The following is a 14457-nucleotide window of genomic DNA, read 5'->3' on the forward strand; positions in this document are numbered from 1 at the left end:
TGTTGGCAATCACATAGTTATGTGTCACCTTTACCTGGCATACAGAAAGCTTTGTTGCTAATCTTTGTAGCACCTCGACAACGATTATATAGAAAACTATTGATGGTTCTTTTATCGTGCTAACGAGGAAATGATGAAATAAACATGATACTCTATTATATCTCTTCACTGGTGTAAAGAAAACTTTAAAATGCAATCACAAAAGTCAGATTGTATTAGATCAGTTTAATAACATTCTCTTACATCCCTTATGAGAAATAAATGAATGTTTTTTTAAATCACTTGGGCTTCAGAGAGGGTTGCAGTGTTAAAATATGTTATGAAATCTTAACCAAATATTTGCCTCCAAAGTAGCAGGATTATAAAACGATATTAAAATAAATAAAATACGCCTGTAGAACCTTCATGAGGGGACCTAAGGGTTTCTGTGTTGGAAATAAGTCATTTATAGTAATGTATATATATACTAATTTTATATTATCAATAGCGTTAAATACCCTGTGAAAATACTATGTAGCTTATATTATTATTTTCCGAATTGTACAGATTCATTTTATCTTGGGAAAAGTAGATTATATTATTACATGTTATTTACAAAATAGACCATAGATTCAATACGATTGCCTACATGCTTATTTTCTTTTATTGTGATAGTTTTATATCCTTATATGATATTCTCAGAATTTAGCATATAATTATATTTTTATAACATAACACACACGTGCATATATATCTCTAAATATTCTTATCATTGTTTATTTGATTTTTAATATCCTTATCAGGATTGTTTCATACGTTGAAAACAAAATATCAGTAACAGAACGCGCAACTGTATTGATCCTTCATCGCAACTACTAGCGAGCGGCAAAATCTGCTCTCTGGAGTCCGAAAACGTGTGAGTTTTCTTGTAGCAAAGTCACATCGGGGCTTTCTGTTGAGTCCATCGAAGGGGAAGCAGAAATGAAGGTAATCAGTTCTATGTGAAACAGAATGTGAGATGTTAAAATCAAATTTACATTAATAACCAAAATGTATTTTAATCACTTTTAACTTTATACAATTGCTGTAAATGATACAGACATAAATAGACACGACAGCAATTAATATTTCCGATAGAGTTTTAAAGTCGGTAACTGAAACTTTCTTGACCGAACAATATATATCATTAACTGTTATGAGATAAGAGGTAACTTACGAATAGATTATTTGTTTGTTTGTTTATTATTAGTTTCGCGAAATGCTACACTAGGGCTATCTTCGATAACCGTCCTTAACTTAACAGTGTAAGACTAGAGGGAAGGCAACTAGTCGTCACCACTCACCTCCAACTCGTGGGCTACTCTTTTACCAACGAATAATGAGATTGACCGTCACTTTATAACGTCTCTACAGGTGAAAAAAAACGAGCATGTTTAGTGCGACGGGGATTCGAACTCACGACCCTCAGATTACTACCTGGCCAAATAGATAAAAAGTCATGTCAAACATTCAGTAAATATTTACAAACATTTTCATTTTCACTATTTCAAAATAACAATAAATGGCACAAACAATTCCTCCTCATATATATATTTTAGATATAACAACCTAGAGATAGTATAATATACATATGTTTTAAAATAATGAGGTTTAAATATTTTCACAATTATTTTAAGTTCACTTAAATCTCGTCTCATTTTTCTCCATACGTTTTTCATGACAAATGTTAACATCAGTTCTGTAAACATATGTCGGATAGGAACCAGTATTAAGTCGAATCGTTTGTCGAATTGTTGCATTCATTGTTAAGTATTAGCAGCCAAATTATTGAAAACAGGAACAATACCGTATATAAATATTATGAATCTAGATGTACACTATCTATTTAAACGAATTATTATAGAGAACACTGGAAATATTTCTTTGTTATTGTTGTCATTCTCTTTTCATTTGCCATTAGAAACGATATATTAAGTAGTTGTTGCCATTAAAAATAATCGCAATCGTTAAGGTGTTTATTCATCATCACTGAAGTGTTGCTGAGGGACAAGTGAAAGATGCAATGAATAACAATCAATTTGTTTGTTAGTAAACCAAAGTTATAATATGCGTTGTTTATTATCTGTCTACCATGGGCATCTAAACCCAATTGTTAGAGCGATCAGCAATCAAACCTGCCACGAAAGTCGAATAGCTAAGCTGGGTGGCTTTCCACTTAAACACAGACAAATAAATCGATTTAAAATTGAATTATTTCGTTTTAAAAATATCAAAATACAGTGGGAGGGATTTTTCTAAGCATGTATTTCATACAGTTATCAATAGCTAATAAAATCTCGTATTACATTGACAACATTTTTTCATATTACGATTCCAATTTTGCATTAGAACAATTAGGCTTAATGTGTTTTCAACTTATTTCTGTTGTTCATGAAAACTCTAACTTCCGAGACAAAAATTAGTTTATTATAATAATTATATATATATATATATGTAACTTCTAAGAGAGAAGAATATCCTTTTAAATTATAAGTTTTCAAAGAAGGAGTCCATGTTGATATTTATGATTGCCAACTGTGGTTTTGCACAAGTAATATATTAAAATCTGGATTATTTTCAAACTTGTAGGTACTAAAACCATGTTAGAATTGATAGTTTGATAAGGCAAATAGTATTTCTTTTGTTTTATGACCTAAGCGTATTTTTCATTTCTGTTTCAATTTTGTAAAGCATTATAATGCATCATTTCTCTCTATATATGTGAATAAGATATAGTTCATTTGTGTATATCATAAAGTAACTAATAAGTTGACATACAAAAAACTATAATATTTATAAGTATACGATGCAGCTTTCATTAACACTTAAGAAGTTTTGATATAGATGCGTTTATGAAATATATGTGGCTCATACACAACAAAGTGTGATATTTATGGGTATGTGGTGGATCAACAGCAGTTACAACTATATTTCTTTAGGAATATGTTATAGCGGCACTTAAAGCAGTTACAACCATGTTTCTTTACGAGTATGTTACAGCGGTATCTACAGCAGTTACAACCATGTTTCTTTAGAGTATGCTACAGCGACAACTACAACAGTTATAACTATATTTCTTTCAGGAGTATGTTCTAGCGGCATCTACAGCAGTTACAACTGTTTTTTAGGAGTGTGTTACAGTGGCATTTACAGCAATTAGAACTGTTTCTTTAGGGGTATTTTACAGCAGCATCTACATTACGTTATGATATTTTGTGAAACTTCTGTACCTACTGGACAGAAATTAATATAATTTTCGAATTCAGCGCACAGAAATTACTGTAGAACGTGTAACACTTTAGACCCTCACATGGCCCGATGGTTAAGGCAATCGACTCGTAATCCTAGGGGCGCGGGTTTGAATCCACGTCGCACGAAACACGATCCCCTTTAGCCGTGGGGGCGTTATAATGTGACTGTCAATCCCACTATTCGTTGGTAAAAGAGTAGCCCAATAGTTGGCGTTGGGTAGTGATGACTACCTGTCTTCCCTCTGGTTTTATACTGCTAAATTAGGGAGTACTAGCGCAGATAGCCCTAGTGTATCCTTGCACAAAATTAAAAACAAACGAAACATTGTAACAATTTAAATACAATAAAGAAATCGCAGGCTTGTGTTATTTTGCTATGTAACATGACGTTTGATGAATGTTTTCTTCCAATTTCTTTCTCATTCCATTTCAAGTTTATTTTTAGGAAGTTCGAATTGATGTGATATCTTCTTTAGCATATTTACCTTTCAGAAATTCCTAACCCGTTAAAAAGATTTTTCAGATTAGTAATCAGGTGGATAATCCACCTGCAGATGAAAGTACTTCCCCTACTACAGCTATAACTATTCCTGTCAGATTGGTGCTGCCTTTACCATTCAGATTGGTTTAATTAATAAACTAGTATTACAATATATAGACTTAGTTGATACCAATTTGGACCATTTAAAACTGAAAATACTCAATTATAAAAGTAATTCACTTGCGATAACAAGGTTTAGATGCATTACAAAACTGTGTATGCAGCTTCAAGAAGTGGGGATAATTGGTATTTAACAGATACAATAACCTGAAACTGCACAGCACGTGTAAAATAATTTATTTGATAAAATATGGGATTTCTCTTTGCTATCTAGATTGATTGTAACTACTGTAAAACTTAAACGATATAAACACAAGTCACTGAAAATTATCGAGTATGTATATATATACATATAAGATTGAGTACGTTATGTTTGATGCATTGTTACCGTATTACAGTCCATGTTGTCATATTTGTTCTGTGTGATGACTGTTGATCATGATAATAGTCCTTTAGCGTGGCTTCCTTTGCACAGAGCTCTATCGTAAAGGCGTCGTGTGTATAGCACACAATTCCTCCCTGCAGACTTCCTATAATCTGTCTTATGCTTGAGAACAATGATTTACCCTACTTTTTTACAGTACGATCACATAGAAATACATCGTCGCTGTGTCCGGTTACTTAAACAGTATGTCTTCGTACTGAATAGTATTGACAATCATTGTTTGAGATAGGCGGCGGTTAAAATGAAGGTGTAACTAGAAGGCGTTATTTGGCCCAACTTCAAAGGGCGGAGCCTTCATGATTATGTTGCTATTGTTGCCTGGGGCAAATGGACGGGTTTACCACTGATCTTTGTATTTGTAGATTCTCACCTATCACCTTTGCTTACCATGTTTTCGACACAAATTGTTGCAGGTCTCCAGGCTGTTCCGTATTCCTTTTTACTTACTTGTTACTTACCCTTTTCAAATGAAATAATTTTTCGAAGACATCTTACCACCTACGTAACGCCAGAAATGTCAGAGTATTTCTCTGATACATCTATTTGACTGTAATATTATATCGGCTATATTGCATCTATTCACCTTTTCTAAATAAAAATATCACTTTGTGAGGTATTTTGCTTTCAGAATTTGCTATATTTAAATTACTTCATTTAAAACATTCAAAACAAATTAAAGTTAAGTATTTATTCACTTCACTTGAAAAGTCAATGTTAGTTTTGTTTTTGTTTAGTAGTTTCCGTGCTTTTGTTGCAGTTAGACTTTTTATATTATAGATCTGTCATGTACAACGTTTTTAATTGTTTTTTTCTAAGTGTCGAAACTTTGAGAGATTCGATACCATTCGTGTTTTAACTTTTTTAAAGGAAACTTTTATCCAGTGGCATTCAAGAACACTTTTGGACCTTTTTAACGAAAATTATTATTTTGTGACTTGTAAGTTGGTTTTGTAACTGTCTAGCTGCTGTTAATATTTTTCATGTTTTTGTTAATCGTGGTCATTTGGTCTTGTAAGTTTTTTTATGTATAGCAAGGTCACACCTGCCTACAATGTTACCTGTTTAAGTACCTGTATACTAGGTGACTGCAGACTAAAGGATGGTCTAATTGAAATGATTATACTACGTATTTCATTTTCATATCTAATTTTTAACGAAGTAAAGAAGTCGTTAACGGTAGAAGTGCACTAATGTTTGGTTTTTTTGGTTTTATCCAGTTAAAATATTTTAAAATTACTCTTCTAAATGAGTTTTATTTTCCTCTGCAAATATTCACTCTCAACGTCAGCTATTTTTTCAAGTCAAATGGTAAATATTTTAATCAATAATAGTTAAGAAAATATCTGAAATTTTCTCTATAATGTTGAAAGTCGAAAAATAGGAATGACTTATTTTTCTAGGGAGGAATAATTTATTTTTTAAATGATGTTTTTTGTAAAACATTTGTATAGTGACATATAGATATTATGTTCAACTCTGGATACTTCAAGGGTAAACTTCACTAAGTTACATGTATTCTAAAAATATTAGAACATATAATTTATAGGCAGCAACTGAAATATCAAGTAAGATTGTCTTATGAGTAGATATTTGATTTATATGTGGGAAATCGCTACGAAAAGGTATAATGAATTTCTAGCACACATTATTTGACGTAGAGAAGATTCCGCTATCTATAAATAATCTTGAATGCATCCAAAAATAATATCAGCTTAACAAATATATGGCAATTTTTCTATACACCAGATATTGCCAATTAACCTACAACTACATTCCATATAAAATATGAGGTTTAGTTGGCAGATGGAAAGTACTTGGAAGAGGAAGAATAGTCTGTTTCGAATTATGACTTGGTCATATTCATATCAAGTATTTTGATAACGAATTTAGAATCAATGATTGGTAGTGAAAGTTGTATATCAGTTATTTTGAGATATCAAAGTAAGCCATGAGTGATTCCAAGATAAAAGCAATAATTAAGCTGATTTAATTCTTTGTGTTAGAAGCTGGGGGTGTGTCGTAACTAACGACTCACATTTGATTCTTCAAGTCGATGGTTCATCAAAAACGCAACCTGCATGTTAAGGCCGGTATAATATATTATAAGTGAAAGGGTTTGTTTTTCGAAGACTTGAAACCGCATTGGATAATCAAGTCGACAGTTCTACTAACATGAAAGATGTTTCATAAGAAATCGTACTTTCAAAAAAGAGTGTGACAAATTTCACACTTTTGCAGTTAAACTCTTAAAATCGAAAAAAAATGGTTAATAAATTGTTTCCAAATTTTATCAATAGATAACTTAACACAAAAACACTAAACACCGTCTTGAATAAAAAAAATTAAATGAAATATTGAGATATTTGACGATTATAAATGTGTTTCTAAGAAAATGTTCAGAGAGCAAACTTTAATTTTTCTCTATCAAACTGTACGGAGTAATGAAATATTATTTAATTTTCCTTTACTAAATCGTTCGAAGTAATGAAATATTATTTAATTTTCCTTTACTAAACTGTACGAAGTAATAAAATATTATTTGATTTTCCTTTACCAAACCGTACAAAGTTATCAAATATTATTTAATTTTCGTCTACCAAACTCTACGAAGTAATCAAATATTATTTAATTTTCGTCTACCAAACTCTACGAAGTAATCAAATATTATTTAGTTTTTCTTTACCAAACCGTACAAAATAATGTAGTGAATAGATACTTAAACCTCAAGACCCATCTTCAATCCAATTCTCAAAGACGACAGTCAATCTTTACTATATGGGTCGACAACAGTAAAAGCCCTTTGTATACTATGATAATATACCAAGTACATCAGCAGCGTTTCAACAGCTTTAAACATTAATCTGATTATAGGATCATGAAAATCAAGTCTTACAAGTGAAGTCATTAATAGTCTGACAACAATAATCAAAAATAGTTAGGGCATTATGTTAGCGGTCATGAAACGCGTGCATTTACCTATGTAAATGCCTATAGAAGTTCCCAGCTATGGAAATGTCAACGCCTGAAAGAGCAGAGTTAGCTTTAGAACTAACGAGTAATCATATAGTTAGTTGGCCAGCATCAGTTGGATAATGTCTTACCTATCAAAATTCTGAATCACATCAGTCAGTTGAATTACCTTGTGGAACTCTCAACCAGAGCAATTAATATATTAAGCATACATCACATATATATATTGCGAAATGTGGTTCTATCCGACTGCCTCTTGTTTTAAAAACAGCGCTCACAGACAAAACTGAACATTCGCTTTTGAAATGATGGAAGAACAGCCGTAAATAATTTTGATGCCAAATTTTATTTCGCAAGCAGGACATTTACATTAAATTGTTAGAAATTAATAACACTATCGTTCTCATTTTAAAATGTGACGTAACTTAAATAATGAACACGTAAATTTACCGTATGTTATTGTTCTATATGTTATTTTGAAAGTTGCTAATTATTGTACATTTAAGATCTTAGTACACTAATATGATATAACATCTGTGCCAGTCTGTTATGCATATATATGTTAAGTTGTATGTTGCTAATTCTGATACGATCAGGATCTTAGTAAATTTTACTGATATAACGTCAGTGTTAAACTGATTTACATGTCAGTTTGTAAGTTGCTAATTCTTGTATGTTTTGGAGTTTAACATATTTTTCCATTTTATATTGCTATATTTTATATTGTTTACTTCAAGGTTCGGTTTTATACGGTTTTATAGAGTGAGAGAAGGAAGTACACTTCACGAACTGATGAAAATGTTTGGGATTCAGAAGGAGTTTATAGAAGATATTAGGATATGTCGCTCCGGTATTTACCATCCAGTAAGTTTCACATGTGAAGAGAAAGTCTGCACTTGTACTTGTATCTAGTATTATTAATGACATACAAATTTAACATTTGAAAAGTATATTACCTCATTCTGCTATTAAATTAAAATATGCTAGTATCTGTTTTTTTATCAACAAAACTAAATTTTCTGTCGATTTTATATTTCTTTTTTTTAATTTCACACAAAGCTACTTGAGGGTTATCTGCGCTAGTCGTCCCTAATTTAGCAGTGTAAGACTAGAGGGAAGGCAGCTAGTCATCATCACCCGCCGCCACCTCTTGGGCTACTCTTTTACCAACGAATATTGGGATTGACTGTCACATTATAACGCCCCCACGGCTGGGAGAGCGAGCATGTTGGTGCGACCGGGATTCAAACCCGCGACCTTCGGATTACGAGTCGAACGCCTTTACACGCTAGGCCATGCCGGGCCAATTTAAGATATTAATAATATTACATTTTCCCAACAGATGGAGACAATATCCGTATCGAGCAACCTTGTCTCCACAACACGCTTTCATGAGAAGTCAATGATTACTGTATATTTGTGTAACAGCATATATATCTTAAAAAAATTAGTGATTTTTTTCTTCTGAATTTTGGTAGCAATATTGCTATCACCTAAACGCTATACACTTACGTTTAGCTTTTATTTTTAACGATATCTGGTGATATCTTTAGGAATGTTGTCACTCTTAATAAGAGAGTCATCTTGTTTTATTTGTAATAGTGTTTTATAATGATACTTATTCTATATACTGAAACATCTGAATAAATTATACCTTTGCATTATAATGAAAGCTGATGTGTTAAAATCAACTTTCAATGTTAATTTTATATTTTATCAGATAAAGAACTAATCTTGACCCGACATGATCAGGTGTGTTAAGGCGTTCGACTCGTAATCTGAGGGTCGTGGGCTCGAATCCCTGTCCCTCGAAACATGATCGTCTTTAAACTTGTGAGGGCGTTATAAAGTGATGGTCAGTCTCACTATCCGTTGGTAAAAGAGTATCCCAAGAGTTCGCGGTGGGTAATGATGACTAGCTGCCTTTCCTTTAGTCTTACACTGCTAAATTAGGGACAGCTAACGCAGATAGCTCTACTGTAGCTTTGTGCGAAGTGTAAAACAATCTAACCCTATTTTGTCTTGTTCTGTTAAAAGCAACCATCGTTAAAAGTATTAAGTTTTAAAATGTGCTCAATTTTTAATTATGCGTTTATTCATTTTCAGCCTTATTTAAGGGTTTTTTCTTTCCAAACGAAATCGCCAGGGCACAAGTAAAACGTCAACAACACACGAACATTTTTTAACATCCTGCACAACGCAGGGGACTAGGTCATCAAGACATGAATTTCATCATAAAATGTAGTTGGATAGGCGTAAAACGTAGTTACAGACGTAATTTTAATAATGCGTTAAGGAATCCCAATAGTTTGTTCCATTATTACATCTGTATATTATTTTCTTTATCATCTTATTCATTCCAAGAACAAATAGTCACTGCTTCGTTTATTCATTAAGAATATTAATGGTATAGTTATTGATTTTGTATAAATTCTACAGTATCAAAAAAGACTTTCAGTATTCGTTTAGTTCTATGTTTTTAAGACCCGTTCATTTTTTTACCAGAATATTTATTTTCCCTGTTAACTGAAATAAGTTTCGTTCTTGTTTATTCTTGGACGACAGTTATTAAGTGTATTTATGTATTACATTTATCTAATAATTATAGTTGTTAAGCTCGTAGTGTTTTTAAAGTTTCTAGTTATTGAGCATTCGCCGTAAAGCGGTTTATAAAATTTAAACAGTCTAGCCCTCAGTGATACTCGCTTATTGCTTGGATAAAGAGGGGAAAAACACTTTGTAGAATAAATGCCTGTCATGTGAAGGGGTCTATAAACAGAGGCAAGTTTGGGAAGAGTCTATATAAAATAGAAGATTTAGGAACAGTTTATATACACTCAGATTTGTAATAGTTTATATGGAGAGGCAAGTTTAGGGAGAGTTTGTAAAAAACATGTGGCTTTGAGGAAAGCCTATAAAAATAAGCAAATTTAGAAAAATTCTATGTACAGAAGCAGGCTTGGAAAGAATCTAATACAGAGGCCAACTTTGAATATTGTATATACAGAGGCAGATTTGAGATTAGTTTATAAAGAAGGTTTAGGATATGCCCATAGGTAAAGCAGTTTGACATGGATATATAAATTAGATTTGGAATGAGTCTGTATACGCAGCTGCGTTTGGAATTAATTTATTTACAAAAAGCAGGTTTGAAATGAATCTATTCACAAAGGACTGTTAAAAACAGATGGAACTGTATTACTGTTAGTGTTATTGTATCGTGGGGGCGTTATTATGTTACGATCAATCCCACTATTCGTTAGTAAAGAAGTAGCCCAAGTGTCGGTGTTGGATAGCCCTCGTGTGGACTTACGCGAAATTCTAAACAAACTAAACTCAAAGAAGAAAATGTATGTGTGTGTTTTCTAATAGAAAAGCCACATCAGGCTATCTGCTGAATCCACCGAGGGGGAATCGAACCCTGATTGTAATTCCGTAGACTTACCGCTGTACTAGCGGGGAACAAGAATAAAATTAAAGAGTAATACAAAATCCTGTACATAATGTTAATATATTTGATCATATTATTAACGGACGCTGTTATATTACTTGGGTAAAAAATATTAGTTTTTGATTAATTGGAAATCACTTTCGTTTTTAGGTTTTGGTATCAAGATCATAAGAATACTTTTGTGTTGTAGGTTACTGTATTATAGAGTATGATTATCGCTCAGTATTTATATTTAGAAACTTTTGACATTTCCGACAAACGTCTTCGAAAAAATATTTTAATTTTTTCCCGGATATAAAAAGATGGCGCTTTTTAAATTTTATACAGAGACAAGCAAACTTAGTTGTGTATGTGTTTATCAATAGGTCTAACTGTCGTGTTAAACCTGCAATGAAATTATTATCTTAATATCATAACACCTGCGTTTGGTACTCGTGAAGTCATCCATTCTCCCTCTGCCGCTCCTACCGGAGAATGAGAGTATAGGTATCAGTCCTAGGTTAGTGATGTCACAAACAATTTCCAAAGTATGTTTGTAAAAAAGAAATGTCATACTGAACCGTTAAATCCGTTAACGTCTTATTTTAAAAGTTCCCTTAATTTACGATTTTAGTTCAGTAATCTAAAGCTGTCATGTAACATTTCCGGAACTACACTAAATATGTATAGTTATATTTTAATTCGCAATTATGAAGTTTTTCGTGCTTTGTTAAGACTAACATTATGTAGGAAAAACTAAAAACTAAAACTTGGACTTAATATTATTCTAATTACCTATTATTGACATATTTTGTAAATAATTTTCCAAAAAGGCATCTCCTTTGAGGAATAATAATAATAATAAAACATTAAGTTTAGAAATGCTTATTCCTTAGGTTTTCTTTTTTGTGCTTATGTAATCACAGACATACAACATACGTGAAAAATAATTACTAATCTAAACATAACTCTAAAACTATATACGTTTATCTCTTCCTTTTCTTTGTATAGAGTTTACCATTCTTTATTGATATAGAGAGGTACTCTATGATATCAAAACACTTTATCTCACGATAAACTAGACTCATATGTTCATTATGTATAGTAACGTTTGGAATGTGCAAGCGTCCATAGCTTTCTAGACTGACATTTCGTAGTTTATTATTAAGCATTTAGCCAATCTTCCGTCTTGGGTGAAAATGCTTTGCTTGATTTCGGTAAGAGCTACTCTTCCCAGTAACATTTTCGGATTTCACTCATTACATGAATTGTCGACTCATTAGTTTGTAACACTGTAATAAAGTGTTTTTTTCTCTTCCTCTATTTTAAAACACATTGTTACACAAGAAATATCATCTTCTCTGGCAAATTGTTGGGTGAGTACTGAGAGTAATTAAAAATCATTTAGTTGTTTTGAGACCTCAGCCTCCATTGTTCTTCGTTCAAAATGTTTAGGCATTCGCAGTGTGGAATTCTTTTTTGTGTGTGTGAATTTGTAACACACCTTGAAATATGTAAATCTTGAAATCTTTGTCAGAAATCACTAATGAATATTTCAATAAAATTATTAAGTTTGTTTATTTGTATTTAAGCAAAAACTTACACAATGGGCTATTTCTGCTCTGCTCACAATCGGTATTAAAACCCAGTTTCTAGACTTATAAGTCGAAAGAAATACTGCTGTGCCACTGTTGGGACGAAATTATAAAGATATACACAAAAGGATGTAAAATGGTAGACATCTTCTTATTGTTTTATATTACATAATTACCATAGATTTACAGATGCTTTATTGCTTATTCGGCCCGGCATGGCCAAGCGTCTTAGGGCGTGCGACTCGTAATCTGAGGGTCGTCGGATCGCATCCCGGTCGCGCCAAACATGCTCGCCCTCACAGCCGTGGTGGCGTTATAATGTGATGGTCAATCCCACTATTCGTTGGCGGTGGATGGTGATGACTAGCTGCCTTCCCTCTAGTCTTACACTGCTAACTTAGGGACGGCTAGCACACATAGTCCTCGAGTAGCTTTGTGCGAAATTCCAAAACAAACAACTTATTGCTTATTCTTATGCTAAATTACTTCAAAATTAACTCTATAACACTACTTTTCATGTGTTGTTTTTACTTGACATTTATTCAAATATTGGAATTTTTTAAATATTAACGTATAAGATAAAAACATTCTCGTGCTACTTAAATGACTTATAAAGAAAAAAGAATTTGTTTGTTTGTTCTTGAATTTTGCACAAAGCTACTCGAGGGCTATCTGTGCTAGCCGTCCCTAATTTAGCAGTGTAAGACTAGAGGGAAGGCAGCTAGTCATCACCATCCACCGCCAACTCTTGGGCTACTCTTTTACCAACGAATAGTGGACTGACCGTCACATTATAAAGCCACCACGAGCGAGCATGTTTGGCGCGACGGGGATGCGAACCCGTAACCCTCAGATTACGAGTCGCACGCCTTAACACGCTTGGCCATGCCGGACCGGAAAAAAGAAAATGATAAAAACATATTTTTTCAATATATTACATAGTTCTATGTTTAGAATGTATAATCTTAGGTTAAAAGTGAACATATTAATCAGTTAACCTGTAACTGTTTCCTATTCTCAGATAGTTTTTGATGACAGAAGTCATCAAGTTGTACTAAGATTGAATGCTATGATCTTATTTTCATTAATATTTCGAATTTTGATTAAAAAAAAGAAAACTAAACATATTTTACCATTAAACGTATATATATATATATATATATATACACACACACACACACACCAAAAAAGTCCATTTTTTAGATATTTGATTGCATATTAGTGTTACAAGTAATTATTGTGATTTTGTTTTTGCAGGTTACAATGGAACGTTTACCTGCGCAGTACAAAGCCAAGTGTCGTAACAACGAAGATAATGCATTAAATGACGATTTCTTTGGACAGTACTACAATGTTTAATGTCTTTATCATCCACTCCATTTTCATGTTTGTGTGTCCTACGCTTGCGTTATGCTGTAATATTTACTAGATCAATAATCATTACTTCTTGTCATTGAAGTGAGCCTAACTGATGATGTATACATACGTATATATGTAGGGTTTCATCGATTGGTTTTTTAATGTTTGTTTTTATTATGTCTTTCTCTTCCCGTCTCTTTACTTGTAATAAAAAAAAGAGTGAGTGATAAACACAATTTGAACAAAAATTATATATTTATTAAGAGCATTTACATAATAATGTTAATGTTATCATCTGAAGAGAATTCGGTCTGTTTAACATAACACAACATACATAACTTTATCAAAATAATTTTATAGTTAAAATATTCATATTAATTGTTAAATATCTCGCGATAGCTAAAAATCATTTCTTGCAATTGTAACATAATCAATTTCAAAACATTTTTCGGACTAACAATGAAATTTAATTTTTATCTCTTAACCCTCAGTTATATATTTTCATTCCATGTGATACGCAGATGTATTTTAGCTACGTAGATAAGAACTAAAGCATTAATAAGTTTTCTCCTGGTGTTATTAATTAATATTTACCGTTTTCCTTCTCGTCTTAGCAATGTCCATTTCAATGTACGCAAGCGTTGAATATGAAAATGTGCAAGTGTGTTGATCCATCGTTGAGGCTAAGAAAGAACGCTAAAATTTGTTCTCTGGAGTCAAATGCACACGGAAATAAAAAAAATATTTTGAAGCACTTACATATACAAATAAATTTCACATGGTACACA

General features: G+C 32.3%; 1 long non-coding RNA gene across 1 annotated transcript; it reads left to right on the plus strand.

Moving 5' to 3' along the window:
- Positions 1 to 829: 829 nt before the first annotated feature.
- On the plus strand, positions 830 to 13734 carry LOC143231565 (uncharacterized). The gene is made up of 3 exons (XR_013016983.1): positions 830 to 966; positions 8023 to 8149; positions 13568 to 13734. It is a non-coding gene; the product is annotated as an uncharacterized LOC143231565 (long non-coding RNA).
- Positions 13735 to 14457: the final 723 nt, after the last annotated feature.

Source organism: Tachypleus tridentatus, chromosome 11 (assembly GCF_004210375.1).
Source record: "Tachypleus tridentatus isolate NWPU-2018 chromosome 11, ASM421037v1, whole genome shotgun sequence".
Classification (NCBI taxonomy): Eukaryota; Metazoa; Arthropoda; class Merostomata; order Xiphosura; family Limulidae; genus Tachypleus; species Tachypleus tridentatus.